Source organism: Bombus affinis, chromosome 1 (assembly GCF_024516045.1).
Source record: "Bombus affinis isolate iyBomAffi1 chromosome 1, iyBomAffi1.2, whole genome shotgun sequence".
NCBI classification, from domain to species: domain Eukaryota; kingdom Metazoa; phylum Arthropoda; class Insecta; order Hymenoptera; family Apidae; genus Bombus; species Bombus affinis.
The window spans coordinates 1,733,865-1,752,687 of NC_066344.1; the positions used below are offsets into that span (position 1 = coordinate 1,733,865).

The 18,823-nt window shown below is 36.5% G+C and overlaps 2 protein-coding genes across 2 annotated transcripts in view; one reads left to right on the forward strand and one right to left on the reverse strand.

The window, feature by feature from the left end:
* LOC126915950 (uncharacterized) overlaps positions 1-12,817 on the reverse strand; it is a 196,747-nt gene extending 183,930 nt beyond the window's left edge. The window contains exon 1 of the mRNA XM_050721223.1: positions 12,801-12,817. The gene's annotated coding sequence lies outside the window, so the exon portion shown is untranslated. The remainder of the gene's footprint in view (positions 1-12,800) is intronic.
* Positions 1-18,823, forward strand: part of LOC126915938 (dipeptidase 1-like) — a 235,620-nt gene that overhangs the window by 569 nt on the left and 216,228 nt on the right. The gene's annotated exons all lie outside the window — the stretch shown is intronic.

Sequence of the window (18,823 nt, forward strand, 5' to 3'; positions counted from 1 at the left end):
TTGAAATTGGAACTTATTCTTCGAAATTAGACTGTGAACGAATGGTAGCAAAATTCTTGCATCGTAACTTTTGATCGAGAATTTAAGTAACCGAATGATACTTTTCTGAAAGTTTAAAGGTTCTTGAAACCGAAGCGAAACTTCGTACCATGATACGTGTATTATATATTCGCTACCTGGACGTGTTTCCGGCTTAAACGAGATGTAAATAGATAAAAGGGAAACGATCGAGTTACACGAAAGGTGGACGGAATGTCAGCACGAATTTTCTGTATTACCGCGGTTGCTCTGTACGTAACCGTTTAAGCCCACCCGTTGCGCGCGCTGATTTATCGCGCGCTGAACGAGCCACGCAGCTTTGAGCTGTAATTATTTTCACGTGACTGCTGTCAGGATTAAACTCTCGCCCCCGATAGGACGTGTTTTTGCGTTACCTCGTGTTCCCCGCGTATTAGTTTGACCATCAATTCATATTTTTTCCTTTTTTAACGTTGCACGAAGTCTCGGAGATTGAAGGAGCTTCGCTGGTTTCTGGGTTATTTGGCTCCCATTTTTTGAAGTTTAGTTGAATCCACAGGCGTCGAGGAGTACTTCGTATGTGTTCGAAATTATATCGTCAATCGATAGTTGCAGAATCGTTCGACCGTGTTGTATCACGGTTTATTCGGAATTTATTTAACGCGCTTCTCTTCGAAATTGGACTGGCAATAAACGATAGCAGAATTCTTAGATCGTCTTACGATGTTTGGTTCAGAATTTGTTGAAATTTCTTAGTAAGAATTTAACTAATTGTTCTTGTGAAAGTTTATATGTTCCTCTTCGAAATTGGTCTGTCACTAAATGGTCGGAGAATTCTTAAGTCGCCTTACGCTGTAATATTTGCACGAGGATTTATTTAGTCGAGTCATGTTCTTGAAAGTATATACGGTCTTCTTATTCTTCGTGTCACTCACGCCGCGATTTTTAATCCTAAAAGTCGCAGAATCTTGATAAGCATTTCGGAAGTAAGGAAGCTTTTGAAAGCTCGGAAATTAGTTCGTTACATCGAGATCATAAATTGAGCACGTTGGACATCCTTACGCTGTATTTTCCCAAACTTCGTTAAGGGTTCTTCGTTTTCCAGACGTCACGACCTTACGTCGTAGATCTTAAAAATAAATTTCGAAAGGCAAAAGCTACGAAACATACCGTTTCAAAGAATCATATTTCACGGAAGCAGCGTAGATTTAATAACACGTAATATTTATATTTGAACTACGCTTTATGCAAAACTTTATCGATAAAGATGAGCTACAGTCGTAACAATGTTTAAATTGTTTATGCACAGAAAATAATGTGGATTATAGATGGAACATAGTAAATTTGTAGTAAAGACGTATTTCATTATCATACGGTATAATGTAAACTCTGCTAGAACGTATTCAAAACACTTTGCTGGTATAATCTCGCAGTATTACTAACATTCGTTGTTTCTGCATGCACGTATAAAGTTTATTACGTAATTCTGATATTCCCACTTATAATAACAACGGGTTCCGAACAAGCGAACAAATAAATTTCATTATTTTAGCCATTTTCAATGTTAGTCATTTCTTGGATCTCTCCAGTACTACTTTTTCTACGGCAATTACAATTACGTAATTTCTCTGTTTACGATTCATTAGCAAGGTATGATTCGAAATTCCCAAATTTATTTCAACCATGGGAAATATTAATCGGCGTTTTGTATAACAATCACATTATTATTAAACGTGTTATTAAACTTCGTATTCTAAATAACACAATCGTCGAATCTTGTTTCTATATGGGTCAACTATTACATTAAGAATTAATCTACTCGATAAAGCTCGTTTTCGTAAAATTTCTTATCTTTTTCTAATGTTACTGATAATGACCGAAGCTCTTCTAACGCATGCTTAAATTTTCATACGAATATCTCGATCGATTTAAAAACCGTAACAATCCGGAGAAGGCTATTACCTTTTTTTCTCATCGTTTAAGACTCAGGATCCAATAGCAAGTGGCTTGTCACAGTGAAAGTTTGGTAAACGGAACATCAAAGATGAAACGTTAATACGAAAGCTTGATCAAGCACCTTCATTTTGAGATCAGAGAAAATTGCGCGTTTGCGATATAAGACGAAAGCCATGATATTAGGGGGAATCAAATCCTCGTTGCGTATTTGCCAGGTAAACGAAATTTTGCTGGATCGATTAAATCTATCATGAGATAGCGGCCGCTTAATTGGTGTTTTCCCAAGGAAAATACAGGAATCAATTGGGGGGTATCGAGGCGCGCGAGGGAAACGGCTCTACTAATTTTCACGTAGTCACGATTTCCGAGTAGAGCTGCTCGAGGTTTATTGTCTTCGTCGAAGGGAGTCGGTGTGCGAGCGCCACGACTGGCAAATTAATTCTTGTTATCGATCAACTAGACGCGATCCGTCTGCGGCTTTGTTTCGGCTGGAAAGTCGTCTACTGTAGATGAGAAAATGTCCGAAATCTTGCTCGTTGCGATACCGTAGCGTCCGTGGTAATTTTGCGAGTCGACGGATAATCTCGCAAAAAGTTTTTCCCTTGTCAGCCTCGAGGTAACCAAGTAACTCGAAAAATTAGCGATAAGCTACGGAAATTTAAACGAGCAATTTGTGCATCTCCAGGCAAGAAGATGGCGCGTGTATGTTATTATTAGGTTCTTAATCACGTTGCAATAAATTACAGAAGCTTGTTCTGCAATTATAAACATACTTACGAGTTAATATATATTTAGAAGAATTACAGGCTCCCATTGTACGATATTTTAATATTAAAAGTTCGTAATTTGTAACAACTTTGTAATTTATAAAATTTACTTCGCTTTATTACTGTTATACCAGGGAATTTGTTAATATGAAACAGCTAATGCTACTTCAAAGAAATACATGTAATACTCGTACGTGTATGAAAAATTATAGGTACAGTTGTGTATCATCAAGAGCATATGTACGTTATTTTTTTCCTCCGAAGTGTGCATTTCAGCACGTTATTTACAACTGTGTTATAAATGTTATGAAATTTGTAAATTTCATTGTCATACAACGTAAAGATTATTCATAAGAATCGTTCATAAAAAATTAGGAGCTAGTGTCATAGAACAAAAACAGAGAAATATTCGTCAGAAAGCAGTCGAATATCTGCCCTTTATATGTACGTTTAATTAAACGACGAATGCATTAGCATGTTTAATTAGGATAAAGTAATTAGTACCATTCTATATACTATGTTCTTTACATTGACTTACTGAATATTCTGTATATTACAATGCGTTCATATCCAACATAATCTTTCCTGTTAATTCCTTCCTGTTCTACTTATCTACCTGTTAATTCTTTTTCTTATTACTTGGAGAACATATTTGCAAATAAAACTTTCCCGTTAAATAATAGATGAGAAAAAACCCTTAATTGAAATTCCTGTAAATTCCAAGACGATAAGAAAATTTCACAATAGGCTTCACAAAAACTTCCACCATCTTCTTCGCGATACTACAATTACCTATTCACCGTGTACTGGTAAGTATACCATAGAAAACACTTGAAGAGGCTTCAACTTATCGTTACAAAATTTCGTCGATAGACAAAACCGTGGCCCGCTGCACTGTCTTCTGTCTTGGTTCGCTAACTCGAGCCACGAGGTCGAAGTTTTCGCCAACCCTCTTCGAGACAAGTTCTTTCCCAGTTTCGTTTACCGAGGAAACTCGCAGAGATTCGATTAACAATCATCTCGGCTCCCACTAGGCGAGCTTTTAATTGAAAGATTGCATAGTTAACGTCGAGGAATATTCTCTATCGACTATTCGGTTTACTCGAAAGTTTCTAAAAGACTCGATTAACTCCGACGATAGTTCGAAACCGAGAGATCGGTCGATCTGTGAAATCCGGATGGATTTTTCGATCGCGTATCGTCAAAGCGATGCTTCCACTTTGGAAAATCGCGTGGCAGATAAAAGAGCAGAGAGAGAGAGAGAGAGAGAGGAACAGAGGAAGAAGAAAAACGATACGATGAACGTTGGCCGTGAACGCGGAACAGAGGCGAAAGAACGATAACCTTGCCCTAAACATGACCAAGAAATTCCGCGATGACAGCCGTGTTATTTCTCATTTACTAAACGAGCTAAGGCTCTCCTGCAAGTCATTTCAAACAATTTTCTTGCACGCCGATAAACTTGGCTGGCTACGGGCAAACCGTAAATATTCTCAGATACGGCTTCCGTGAAAATACAGTGAAGGGAAGCACTCGCGTTCCGGGGCAAACAATTCTCTCCCTTGTACTTCCTTTGATCTGTATGTCGATACTGGAATCTACGAATGCGAGCTGCTATTCGTTTACCTTTTGACAATTTCTCTCGTTCGTTTTCAATAGCCGAGATCGTGAAATTAATTAATCGTAGCAGCCATTGTGCTTTAATGTTATATTACACGCAACAAATAACGTGAAATTGTCGTAATAATATTGTATTATATTATTATTATTAATACGTCGTAATATTATTATGTCGCGTTATTAATCGTCATTGTGTGCCTTCTGAATCGTCAACTGCTACGGTGATATAATAACTTGATAAATTATGATTGTACATTGTGAGTAAAAATATTACAACGAATACATTATTTGGAATATTTTAAATATTTGCTTCTATATATTTCTGCACGTTTAATCTCTCAATAATGAAAAGATTCAATTTAATCGAAGATTACTACATTTAACGTATGTTATTTTAGAATAGAATTATAAGGGCATTCGTAACGTTCGAGGTACTTAAAGATCCCCAGTAGTATTAGGTTGTCCGAAAAGTTTCTTTCGCTTCATAAGGAAATAATAGACGCACAATGTTTTTTGTTTTATATTAGTTCATTGAATTATGCACGAACGTAATGATAGAAATATAAGGATATGAATCATACCTAATTCAATGAAATAATATAAAACAGAAATTGTTGTTCATCTATGATCGCCTTATGAAACGAAAGAAATTTTTCGGACAACCTAATAATTAAGAGACAACACAACTTTGCTATACATGCGTCATAGTTGGAACATCCTTTGTCACTCACAATATGTATTTTTTTTAGATGTGAAAGAACCAAACAGTATATTCAGAATATTTGAGCTAACTTTCTTACTTGAAATATCCAAAATGTTTTCAGAAGTTGTATCATTTTAAAGAAAGCCTCGTACGATAATAATTTGTTAAAAGAGATTAAGATTAATAAGACACATTTTCTTTAATAAAGAGATACAGCCACTTCTAAGATTATTTTCATAACCTACAATACTGAACGCCTCGAGATAGTAAAAAGATCAAATAAATAAGTTAAATGAAACACCCTTTATATTTTATTTTATTCCTTTCTTTATTAAGAATTTAATTAAATATTCGCGCAGAGTAATTTAAGAGAGAGAGAGAAATATCCGCATTTTTGTCCTTGCCTTGATTATTCTTATTCCATTATGAATTCACGATACTGAATTAGAGAATTCGCGAAAGTATGACGAGAGAAATTCTTCGAGCAACGATATTTCGTTTCCATGAAACGAAAATTGCGTTCGCATTTTCCTTTGTACCGGCTTTTGTGACATTTCTATTGAACGGAACGTCTGGATTTGAATGAAAGAATTGCATCATTTTCTTTCCTTTGTACCTTGTTCCCTGTCATCAGGAAACAATTCGTCAATTATTTATACGACGTAAAATCGACTGTTCGAATTTATCGCTTTCTAGCAGAGCTGACCCATGAAATTTTAATTTCAGAATTGTTAATATGTAGGTACATTGGTTCACTGTTTCGTAGAGACAGCCGTTTACGCCGATATGAAAGTAAACATTTGTTCCATCGACGATGTACATATATTGGGACGCGTGATAATCTTCGTACTTTAATCGCTACCGTTTAATTGATACTGCGAAGAATTATAATTGTTTCTCTTATATTCGAACGTCATCGAAACTTCGAAATACAACGTATCGTAAATTAGCAATTCGAAAAACGGAAAGAAATAATTCTTTTGTCAGGGGATTTTTAACGATTTGACGAAATTATTTGCGGGGGGAAAAAAGCGTGAAATGTATTTTCACAGCCAAGCAGTACGGATTTATTCAGTTTCCCGGCGTCAACGTTTACGATAGTTCGTTTGCACGTCGATCGCATGCAGCACCGTTATAATAAATTTCGTCGGACGCGTCACACAAATTTCGCGTTTCCCTTTGCGACAGAACTTGATTTCCGGTTCTTGTTCAACCCTGTGTTTGCATCCGGGGCTAGGAACGACAATCAATCACTGTGATAATTAATGATGCCCATTTCTAATTATCCGTGTCCTTGTTACTGTTGATCAATATTCGTGCTTTCCATTCGATCGAGCCGATTCAACGTTGTAGGTAGAATACCGTTCAGGAAGCATCTTGTATCGATCGTGCTTGTGCAATAAGTGTCGACCAGTTATCAATAAGCTTCGTAAACGCTTCCTTAGTTAAAGCTAAATTACTAGATCATCTGCTATGGCTATAGAATATTTTCCTTAGATGCATCTATTTACCTATTTTCAATGCTACATATCGTACAGGAAAATAAAATATTTTTCAAAGAAACAGTAACACGACGCGTACAGTTAGCTCGTTTGTTAATATTCTGTACATGAACTATAACGTTTATAATTTTGTTTGTAAAGTAGCTTGAAATGTAAAAACGAAACAAAGCAAAACATTTACGTTAGAACGAATATTTTACTGTACGTATAATTTGTTAAATTCCTACATGATTTTTAGACAATTTTAACACCTATATGCACGATATTTATTAGCGAAAAAATTCAAAGAAGTATTGGTGAGCATAAGGTAAAAAATATTGTAAAAAGGTGAAAATTGAAAGCAGCTTGTACGTACCGAGGGACGATGACGTCTCGTACGTGCATGTTAATAGATATAACAATTGAAAATGTACCGACGATTCGCCGTGGTGCACAATATACTGAGATTCGAGCATAAAAATGTGTTTCTCGCAGTATCGGAAAAATGTATATAGCGGACGAAACGATTCGATGGAAAAGGGAAATAATTCTCGTGAGACGATCGTTAGAGGTACGTTATTTTTTTTTTTTTTTTTCATTTGGAATTCGGTATGACCATGCACGAGCAAAAAAACATCCCTAATGGTACGGGGAATCACGGAAATTTGAATTTCAAGCGCAGATACGACGGAATACGTTAATGCGCGCGTGTTATAAATAACGCTGCGCCATAAGCATTTGCATTTTTATTGTAATAGTTGGAAAATTCGTTCGTCGTTCCGACTTGGAACTTTTCCGGCGTTCATTGATATTTAAAGCAACAGAGAATAAACGAGGTTCGAGAAACGACCGTCCTTATATACGTTTCGAAAATTTATTCGGTCTAAACCTCTTCCAAATTACGCGAACTTGTTTTTCGTAAATTCTGTTCATTTGAAACTATCGAATAAACGTATTATACATAGAAGTAAATTATTTCCATTTCATTTAAAATACGTATTTTGGAATTTTATCGCGCTTCGCATTCATATTTAATGTTTTCTTCGTTCGCTTCTCTGATCCAAAATGATTCGCTTCCCTCATTTAAAACACAGCCCACCTCTCGGTAGAGTTCTGAATATTTCATTATTTTCATAATATTATTTAATATATGGTATCGCTCTAAGTTTTCCAATTTAAAATCTAATATATTCGGTATATTCGCCGTTGCTTTTAATTAATTTTAAATAAATTCATAAAACTCACCTTGTCACGAATGCTCTTGATTTGAAGTTTCGAAATTAGCAGCTATTAAAAATTAAATACTAGCCAAGAATACAGAAAGCTAATAATGATAGCTGATAATTCGTAAAAAAGCGAATAATGAAAAAGCCGACGGAATTTACGAAACGATCTAATAAAAACTTCTATAATACCTGAATCTTTTTCGATAAAAATCTACCGTATCTTTTAAATCAACGACACGACGTTGATTTCTCCACGATATTCGCAGCTATGATTAAACGATTGTTTAATAATACTTCCCTGAGAGTATCGACTGCCGCGAAAATCGCGGCGGAAAATTCGTGCACTGGCCACGTTTTCATAATCCTCTTACATTTTCAGTTAACTGGGTCGATGGAAATTATACGTCGTTGTGTTTGCACCTGTTATGGCGAACGGAAAAATAAATCGAAACCCTCTGACAAACATTGACGAAACTGGTGGTAGATAAATAACAATTATCCGCTTATGGAAAGTACCAACACTCTCTCTCTCTCTCTCTCTCTCTCTCTCTCTCTCTCTCTCGCTCTCTTACTCTCTCTCTTCATTTTATACGTTAAAACGCGTTGCACGATATCGAGTGTACATTGTACATACATACATATTAGCGTGAACATTGCTGCTCGTTGTTAATAACGTTAGGGCACGTTGGTGAATAACGTTTATTCATTCAACTCGTTGTTAACTAACAGCGAATATATACGCCGAAGATTACCGTTGCCGAACAAATATTTGAAAATCTCGATGTTTATTAAAACCACTGCGATGCATTAAAAATTCTGCGACGTAATGTTTGTCTGTTGTATATTAAAGAGGAAGCTCGCGAGGTAAAACCTTGGGAATTTCTAGTAAACTTTCCTACTTGTAAGTAATTTGTACTGATATTATTACTCGGTGATTAGAAAATTAGAAATCTTTTTTCTGAGTATCAATCTCTACTAACTTCTCTGTATCTATCTTTCCACGTGAATGCAGGGCATAAATGGTATTCCAAATGTGTAGTTTATTTGTATCTTCGTTCAAACAATTTTCGAGAAGACAAGTTTCTTTGAATGTAAATGACGAGAAAAAAGATTCAAAGCTGTTATTTGAAATAATCGCCCTTTGCCTTTATATTACGCTCGCAACCGATCCGATAAGTCACCTAATTACTTTCCACATATTGTTACCATAGATGTAGTTGTTGTGAATTTTGGATCTTGGTAGCCGAAATAATGATATAGGAACATTAAATTTACACTTGGAATTGATATTAGAACAATTATATATTTATTTGATGGACGATTTCTAAGATATTCATCGATACACACTTGCACGCATCTCAGCACTTTCTTCCATACCCGATTGTTAACCGACTGAACAGTTTACATTCATCTGTTTTCGAGACGCCACGCACACACACACCTCCACACACCGATACTCACAAGTATTTCTACTACGCATCTAACCTAGTCTAGTACATAAAATTATACATATTTCAATAGTAGTTACTTCCACGAGTTATTCAAATTTCCACGAAAAATTCTACATCTCTTAACTTTACCTTCAATTGCTAAGACTTCGTTACAACATCTTCGATACTTTCATTGGCTTTTCTCGAAATATTAAAAGCGCAAATACAAAACGTATGCCGACCTGATTCGGATTAGTAAGATTAATTATATTTAGATTACTTGAATCTTTATTCCACGTTGCATTACCGAACGAATGACCGAAAGAAATTTCCAACGCGATCTTAATCACAATGTCTAACTGAGCTTGATGTTCGATAATTTTAATGGAACACGCGTTGACGGGGTTATCCTATAGAAAATTCTATCGAATTATCGAGAGAAGGGTTATCCCTGGTGATCCAAAGCACGAACGATCACCTCTGTCGGATTTGCATGTTTAATGCAATCATGCTAATCGATGAAAAAGTTTCCGCGGAACAAGAAAGGGATGAGGTAGGCGGAACGAGGGAAGAACGAAGGGAAAAGGATTATAAGAAGGACGCGGACGGGCTTTTTCGAGGGTGGTAAGCATCCTGTAACCGGGTGGAACGTCGAAGCGCGCGAAAACTTTTCAGAATATTTGCGTTACAGCAGGGGCTTGTGCGCCGGCTGTGGCAACGAGCAATATTTAAATTCATGGCAATCAGATTCGATTGAAAAGTTCAACGTGACCCCGAACTTTGCCGTAGTTATCGTCATGGGACGTGAAAGAAATGAAGAAGAACCATAGAACTTGTGGTTTACCGTGTATCAGCGACGCGATAAAGGCTCGGGTTAAAGCATCGAATGACGAAAGATCCGCTCGATTTTTCTTGACTTGCAACCGCTTCTTGCGGCTACTCGATTACGGCTAATCTTCTTGAATTTTGTAAAAAATTCTTGTAAAAAAGAGAATTCCTTTCCTTGAGAAACGTGTTAATTATAGTTTGATTTGTTGATTTGATGATTTGAAAATGAGGGTTATGAAGAATATATAACATACGTCGGATTTCGTTAGAAATTTTGGGCGTGAAATAATTAATAAGTATAACAAAAGCTATTGACAATGTTCCTGGGCTCAATAACGAATCCACGGTCAACGGGTAAACTCTTTGTACAATGGAATACATTTTGTAGCACGCAGACACGTTAACTCAGACGCTGGGTTACTTTCAGACTAACTCCAAGACGATGACAGTAAACTCTCCAAGGAGATTGCAAAATAAAAGACAGATACAGTTTCATATATCAAATACATATCGATCGGGAATATCAACAAATTCCCAAGCGCCGTAACTAGGCAGTTCCACGTAAACCAGCATTGCTCCTGATCAAGACTTGATTGTTTATACAGCGTATCCCTTAACACTGATACCTCCTCTGTAAAACATTTCGTTCATCCCGTGACCGTGGCTACGTTCGGCGACCAGTTATGACACCCCGAGCCCAAGTATTGGGAAATCTTCCAAAAGAAAGGCCCGATGTCCCTACATCTCCGACACATATATACATATTATTTTATTCGTGAACATTCTTCTGACTCTACCATCTTCAAATTTCTGTGAATTTTTTATGAGTAAGACATTCATTAATAAAAGAAAGATACGTACAGAATTAATAATTTTTCCAATTTTTAATGAAATCAATGCAACTTTGCGGAATGAACATCGTTGCAAATATCAGGAATCGAATTTAATAGTTGAATTTACATCAAAATATTTGGTATTTGTTCGTCTATCGGTAAAGCTATTAAATGAATATTTATTTCAGGAATCGTTCGAGATACTCGTACAAGTTTCTAAACCAAATTACTGAAATAATTTATTATATTGATTGGCGCGTCTATAAATACGGTTGCACATTTTAAAGTCATATTGGGGAACTGCTACATTAATATTTGTATCAATGCGATCGACGTTCATACCGTGATAATTCCTTCCGCATTTTAAATCCACCTACACTTTCGATGTAATCGATGTTACTCACCCAAAAGCTAGGGAAATCGTATTACCAAGCAAAAGGTGAAATCGAATTTAAGACGAGATGATTGAAATCAGACGAGAACGATTCATCCAAGTATACTGGAATCCAATCCTCTTAATGGAAATAGATTTAAAAACTAGCATTGAAAGCAAATTTCCATACGTAGATCCAAAACATTATCCATTTACGCATTAATTCTAAGAAAAATATTCGCCAGAAAACTCTACTTTGATACGATTTGTACGTTTTATATCCTAAAAAAGAATCGTTTTTAAAGTAAAACTAAAAAGAGATAGAATTCGAAGTTCTACCAAAATGATTACTCTTTCTTAAAAAATTAATTTTCTTCCGACGTTTTCCTCTTAGGAGAACGAAGCAGATCGATATCAATATGGAAAATTTCGTATTATGTCTATATCTACATGTGTTATATCTAATAAATTAGCAAATTAATAAATTCCGCGATAAATCATATTTTTTTAATACGTCAGAAAATTGTAAACCTCGAAGTTTAAAATAACACACGGTATATTAATTTTGCCAAAATATTGCAATATCATATTAAACAATATCCTGATATCAAAAATTTTCACCAACGAAAGGCTTAATTGCACGTGATTATCCCAGTAACGAAAATATTTTTACGTTTGGTGGGCGGCGGAAGCGAGTGAAGTAGAGCCTAACGTCATCGGGATGAGAATAAAAGAGAGAAAATGTAATATCCACGGTGAAGTTCTAGTTTTAATTTTACGGCAGAGAAACTGGATTGAAAAATCTCGGATCCTCGATTGGAGAGCCAGATTCATGATTCCAGCGAGAAATATAACGAAGAGTAATGAGAAATAAAAGAGATGATCCGTCGTTGGTGCGGTTTTAGCGCTGAGAACGAAATAATGGAATGTACGAGCCGGGATATACACGTTGGCCAAATGAATAATACCCAAATCAGCAGAGCTTGAGAAGTATCAGAGAAAGCCATTATCGAATACGCTGAGTTTGTTAACAAGCACGGTGTAAGGTTCATCTTTTGTTCTCCTTTTTCGTGGAATCGATCGCGCAACACCTCGATGAAAAACAACCAGACTAATTAAAATACTCGATAAGAGGATCCGGAGTAAAATTACACTCGTTGAAGCGGACATAATTTTAATTCGTCCCAAGAATCGAATGCACTTATAGATTTCATATTAAAAATTGCCCACGAAGTATAAATAGTCAATTATTTCATAACTGTTTGGTTGATCGGTACTTCCTTGAATAATTAAAGTAATACATTTGCGGAAGTGTACAAATAACAAGTTATAGGTTACCTGAGCAAATAAATTTTCTTACGTGATAGTAAGAAGTTTGGTAATAAAATAAATAAAGTTTTACACATATAAATAAATTTTATAAATTAATTAGCTTATTGTGTCTTATTCGACGTTGGATTATAAAAACAGACAGCTTACGCGACAGAGCTCCATAACCTATACTTGTCACTTGTCAATTCATTATTATCGGCTAGTAAATCATTGTACCAGATTTTCCAACTTACCACATACGCTACCAGAAGTTTACAATTTGTCGTAAAGATATTGTATCCCTGCATAGATTCCAAAAATGAAAGGAGCTTGCTGTTAAACATACTCTCTGATCACTCGCATTCTCACAAAATAATCCAAGAACACAATATTCACCACACACATTCTACGCTACGAGAAGAATAAAGTACAGTTAGTGAAATTTCCAATACATCAATTCACCGGAAAATTAGATAACAAAACCACGACAGAATCAATTCAAATACCAGGTTTGTGTCTCATTGACGCAGTCAAAGCGCGGTTACATACACTAAACTTAACCTCACCCACAAACAACCTCAAAGTCAACTGAGAAAGTTAATTTGTCGCGTAAGCTGTATGCGCAGTCCGCCTGAAACATACACACATGTAACAACAAAGTAAATTTAAAACCGGCAAACAGGTACGAATTAAGCGGTAGCTACGGGGGAATACAGCCCCGGGTCTTGCTGTTCAAGAGGAATACATTTTATTCTACGACTATAATGAGTAATTCGTTTATCTTCAGACAGATTAAAAAGAGAATAATCGTTTAAAATAAATTTTATATCATATTTACTAATATAATATAACTCATAATTGAATTATATCGTAATACAAATAATATATTATTTGTATTACGATATAATTCAATTATGAGTATTACAAATAATATATTATTTGTATTACGATATAATTCAATTATGAGTTATTTATGTCTTCTCCCCCATTTTTCTCCAAAAAATGCCTCTGTTGAGTCAACAGTCTCAGGCCTCGACAATTTTAATCCGTTCCTGTAGACAGAAACATTAAGCGCCATTGGACTTCGCGCTAATTTATCAGAGTGAAGCTGACGCACATACAGCGCGAGAATCGAATTCGAAGCCGAATGAAATTCGAGCCAAGCCAGCAGTCGAAATTCGTTCGGTCCAACGGTCAAACTGCGAGAAATTCGTTAGCAGTGAAATACGAGCGGTTTGCACGGAAAAGCGTGAGAAATACGTGCCGCCTTTTCGTAAAGAGTATCGAAAGAGAGTACCTGAAGCGTCTGCCAGGAAGAAACAGTAGTAGAAGTAAGTGGCGAGTTAAATAAAAGCGTGGAAAAAGAGGTTGGTCGCTGGTGAAACGTGGTGTTTGCATAATATATGAAAATTTCGAAGACACCCTCTCAAGGAATCATAAGATCGTGAAAAAGAGGGAAGAAAGGAGTCTGTAGCAGGCAGCGAGGAAAAAACGGGACGATGAGCGGGATTGGAAGGTAAGAGGAGTGTTTCATCCCGGAACAGGCTGAATGCGGGTCGAAAGAATAAAGAGGGCTGGCTCGTGAGAGAGGCGACCGGAGTTAGTGAATTTCTGGAATCGTTGGGACGGGTCACACGGTGCTTCGTAGCCTTCAGTCAACTTGTTTCGAAAGTTGTTTCTTATTTATTCATGAACCGCGGCCGTGTAGCTGCAGCCGGAATATACGTAGCAGGAGAAAGATTTTCGTCGCGTTGCATCATTATGGAAATCCATTACAACTGTAACGTCGAATTTCGCGGATTTCCGCGGTAGAATTTCACGCCAATCTAAACGCCTCGCCCCCTTACCATCGGAAAATTCAATTTCCCTCTGGAATCGTCGTGTACCAGCTCTTCGTTAGAAACGCGCTTATTTCCCTTTATTTTATTTCTTTGTTTATCTTTTTTTTTGGTAATGCCGATTTTATTTTATTATATTCGAACGAAGGAAAACGGTGATAAAAATGGCGGCTCGAAAGAAATTGACCGAAATTGCCGATATTCTGGTTGAAAAATCGTAACGCTCTGATCGGTTAATATTGAAAAATAAAAAAATCGTTGGTTTTATAACGAAAATTTTATTGTAATATATTTTTGAACATATCGTAAGTGTATACTGTATACTTTCGGGTAAATATGTACTTATATATACTTATATATAAATTAATATGTACTTATATATACTTATATATAGATATGTACTAATATATACTTGCGGATAAATATGTAAGACGTAATTCTGTGAAAATTCAGTAAATCTGGTAAGAAAGCATAATTCCGCTTAATGTGTGAGAGTTTAATTATTTAGTAGAGAGTGTTAGTGACACGTAATTACAGAGGATTATTTAGAATCCTCTGCGAGATAATGAAGTATTCTCTAAGTTGTTGTCTAACTCAATTAGCCTCGTTATCTCGTTTCATTTTGGGCTCAAAATTCAGAGTAATATTAAACGTGGCAATAGATGTGAAATATGTGCATGTATTCCGGAGAATATTCCGCAGGAATCTAATCGTAATATACTATATGATAATTATCAGTTTCAATTTTGTTACTCATTATTATACGATAATAGCAAAAACGAAAAATTCAACAACAGTGGAACAAACTAATTATTGCTATATTACTGAAATACAACGAGTATTATTTTGATTTCTTTCTGAAGGAAAACGACAAAATTTTCCAATTAAACCGAAGGAGGAAAAAAATACGAAATTACCAGCGTTTGCGATTTTCTACGCTCGAGACGATCAAAGTAAAATTAATCCCGACTTGCTCTAGCTCGTGTCCCCAAAACAGAAATTCGGGTCGTCGGGAAGGGTATGCAAACGCGACGAAAACCCAAGTCAAGACCCATCAAGATGCGCGTCACGTCGAAGGGCTTAATTTCGCGAAACGCTCGAAAAGTCGGTAAGTATGAATAATCGTGATGTCAGGGCCGTTGATTGTCGGCCACGGCGACTTTATGTTGGCTACGAGCAACCCCGAAACCAGGTAAACCATCCATTACGGGTCATTATCGAGTCTTGATTTATAATCCCCTTCGAGCGACTAGGATCCTAGATCAGCTTTCGCTGCTTTATCACGAAACCTGTAAATCCGTCTGCTTAACGTCCTGGCGCGCGGCATTCAAGCGGATTCTTGGATTGTCGATAGTTTCGGTTTCAACTCCGCGTTTTCCAAAGGTTTACATAGAATTACGCAACGATACGCGTTTCTACTTTCTACCTTGGATATTTAGCTTTTCGTTTAGTTCCTTTTCTACGCCGCGGTTCGTAATACGATGGCGTTCTGTATAGGTTGAGTTACGTAGTTTTAACGAGTTGCAACTGCCGACTGGTTAAAAATGGAGAAACAATAGAACAACAGGGGGATGGTTTAACGATATAATAAAGTTTATCTTTCGGCAAGTTGTACTCTTTTTTTCTTTCGTTGGTACGACGATGAGCTTGCAAAGTGAAAACACCGCTCGTCGAAACTGCATATTCTTTCGAATAAGTTGCGACACGAGCGAAAATGCGAAATGTACGAGTTTTCCAGAAGCTAGTATTTCGTGCAGCGTTCGAACTACGCCGGTTTTAATATCGCTGACACGTTTCGCGGAAACGAATAAAACGGCGAATGTGTTTGTTTATTTAGATAAAAATCGTTTCTTTCAAAAGTTCATGCACTAGGACTTTTTCTCTTATTCTAATTTCCTGATTTATATTCTCGGGTCGCCCGTTATACGAGATTAATAATCCTTTGCGAACAGACTATAGCGCCAGCGTGGCCGTAATCATTTGTCAACACATCAATTAATCACTTTCTGAAAATAGATTAATTTATTATGTTTCTAATGCCGCGGAATCATCCATTATAATTTATTACTCGATCGAGACACAACCATCCCCCAGGATCCGATCCTCTAAATTCTATATTTAACGAACGGACAGACCAGCTACGAAATTGATTTGTACGCGGATCAACGATGGCTCGACTGGAAACAAACTTGATATCCAATAAGCAAGCTCGGCAATATCGTGTTAAAATTATTCAAATTTATCTGAAATTAGGTAATGAACCTTTTCATTTCTCGCGACTGGATAATGATCAATAATAAAATGCATAAGCGAACATGTATAATTTACATTTTTGAACGGTTATATTTTGTACACGTCATTCAGTCTCACACACACACACACACAAATGTAATTGCAATCCAATGATCTTTCGTTAATTTTTGAGATTGTTCACTCCATATTTTGAGTCCTGACATTTTCAGATTAACCAATTTTTTTAATGTTTTGGTTATTATAATTCTTGCTGCGGATATTTCATTTAGTAACAAAATGTTACTAAATTATACAAATTATGTATAGAAAATCAGGCCAGAAACATTAATATAATTTACTGTTCATGTCGAGGAAAAATTTTCCATACACCATACTATTGGCTAGTAAATACTTCGCAAATTTTCGGTAGAAAAGCTTTTCCATGATACGAGGAACACTAAAAATAATTTAAAAAGTTTCTATCGTAACAACACGATAAATGACGATACATTTGAACCTGGTGCAAATTTGAAGAAAAATCGTTCAACTAGATCGATGAATATAATAAGAAGTTAAAGTTGGATCAATGCAATATCGAACTTACAGTTGTTTCATCGATCATCTGATAAATTGATCCTCTTACGCTACAAAATTGAACCGGTGAAAACATTTACCTTGCTTCTGCGTAACTCGGTCGGTGCACGATGTAATAAATCGTGGATGCAATACTCGTTCTTGACAGAGGAATTTCGTCGTTCTTGGAAATTACCGCGGCGTCCAAACGAATCCGACATTCCGTCCTATTATGAACGTTTTGACGATTCCGGTTCGTTTAACCGAGTACGCCGTCCAAAAGGAAATGTTTCTTTGAGCTTCTTATATCGAAGAATATTCATCTCGAGATAAGCAAAATTTGTTGTAATCTCGTGCGGTCATTCGATATGAAAATTTTGTGAATATTTCGAATAATAATAGATTCCACGTTCCACAGCGTTCAGCGTTATTCGAGGAAGGAACGGAGCATCTAGAAATTTAGAATTTCATTCGGTTATCTTTATAATTATTTTTATTTCATATGAAATTGCTTATTAGATAAAAGTACGATACACTGTACTCGAATTATACCATGCTACTGTAACAACGTAAATTGTACAACAAATATTGATCGTATACCAGACGAAGATCTTATTTCCTGTTACTTTCACTGTGTACAGTAGAATAGAAACAAAATAGAACGACGGTAGGCGGATTTTACGCTGCCAAATAAGACAATATTAGAGCAATGCAAATATAGAATCTTATAATTTTATTAAACGCAAATTCATGCGATTTGTATATTATGGAAAAGTTTCAGCGGAACTCGACAACCTTGCGATCGTCAGTTCCTCTCGATCTTTCGACAAGTTACTCGAGTTCACCCTTCCGTGTGTTCGAATAAATCATAAATCCTCCGGTTACACAATAGCAACCGAATTATACAAACGATCAGTTTCCAAGCCCCGTAAACACAGGAATTGTACATCGAGTTTGCATGCAGTTTGGTTTCCTCTGTAAACTATTTGCTCGAGGCGAATTCTTCACGTTGATCCTAGACTGCTTGCGCAGGTTCACGAAGGTCCTCAGGAAGCGACCTGGGCATTCCATTGTTCGGCTAAGTGTCCCAAACGTTTACAGAATGTCCACGAGATGCCCTATTGTCCGTCTAACCGTCCAGGATGTCTATATGATGTTCCTCGAACGGTATTATGTTGCCCGGGGACACTACATTACCTCTGTTTATTACGTAACTCTGAAACGCTAAGCTTCATTTAAATACATATGCATATACGCCAGTAGCCGAAGAACATCCACGATATCCGTTTCAATAGAATCGCACAATAAACGGAGATGTAATTTATCGGCCTAACTGATACAATGGTACACGAAGGGACAAGTCGCTGGTTCATTTCGAATGTGCCTGCTATCATGTATTTGTGATGCTACGTATATATATGTATTCTGGTTTATCATGAGATAAAACCATTAAATAATTTTCTAAATAATCGTTTGACGTGGAGATAGTGCTACTGCTGGTGTAGAGGCCGAGATAGGTTCCGCTGCTGGTGTAGAGGTCGCTGCTAGGGTACTGCTGCTTTTCTTCTCATTTAAGAATTGTGGAAGAAAAATCGGACTACGGGTACCGGGATTTAAACCCGAGTCCCGAACGT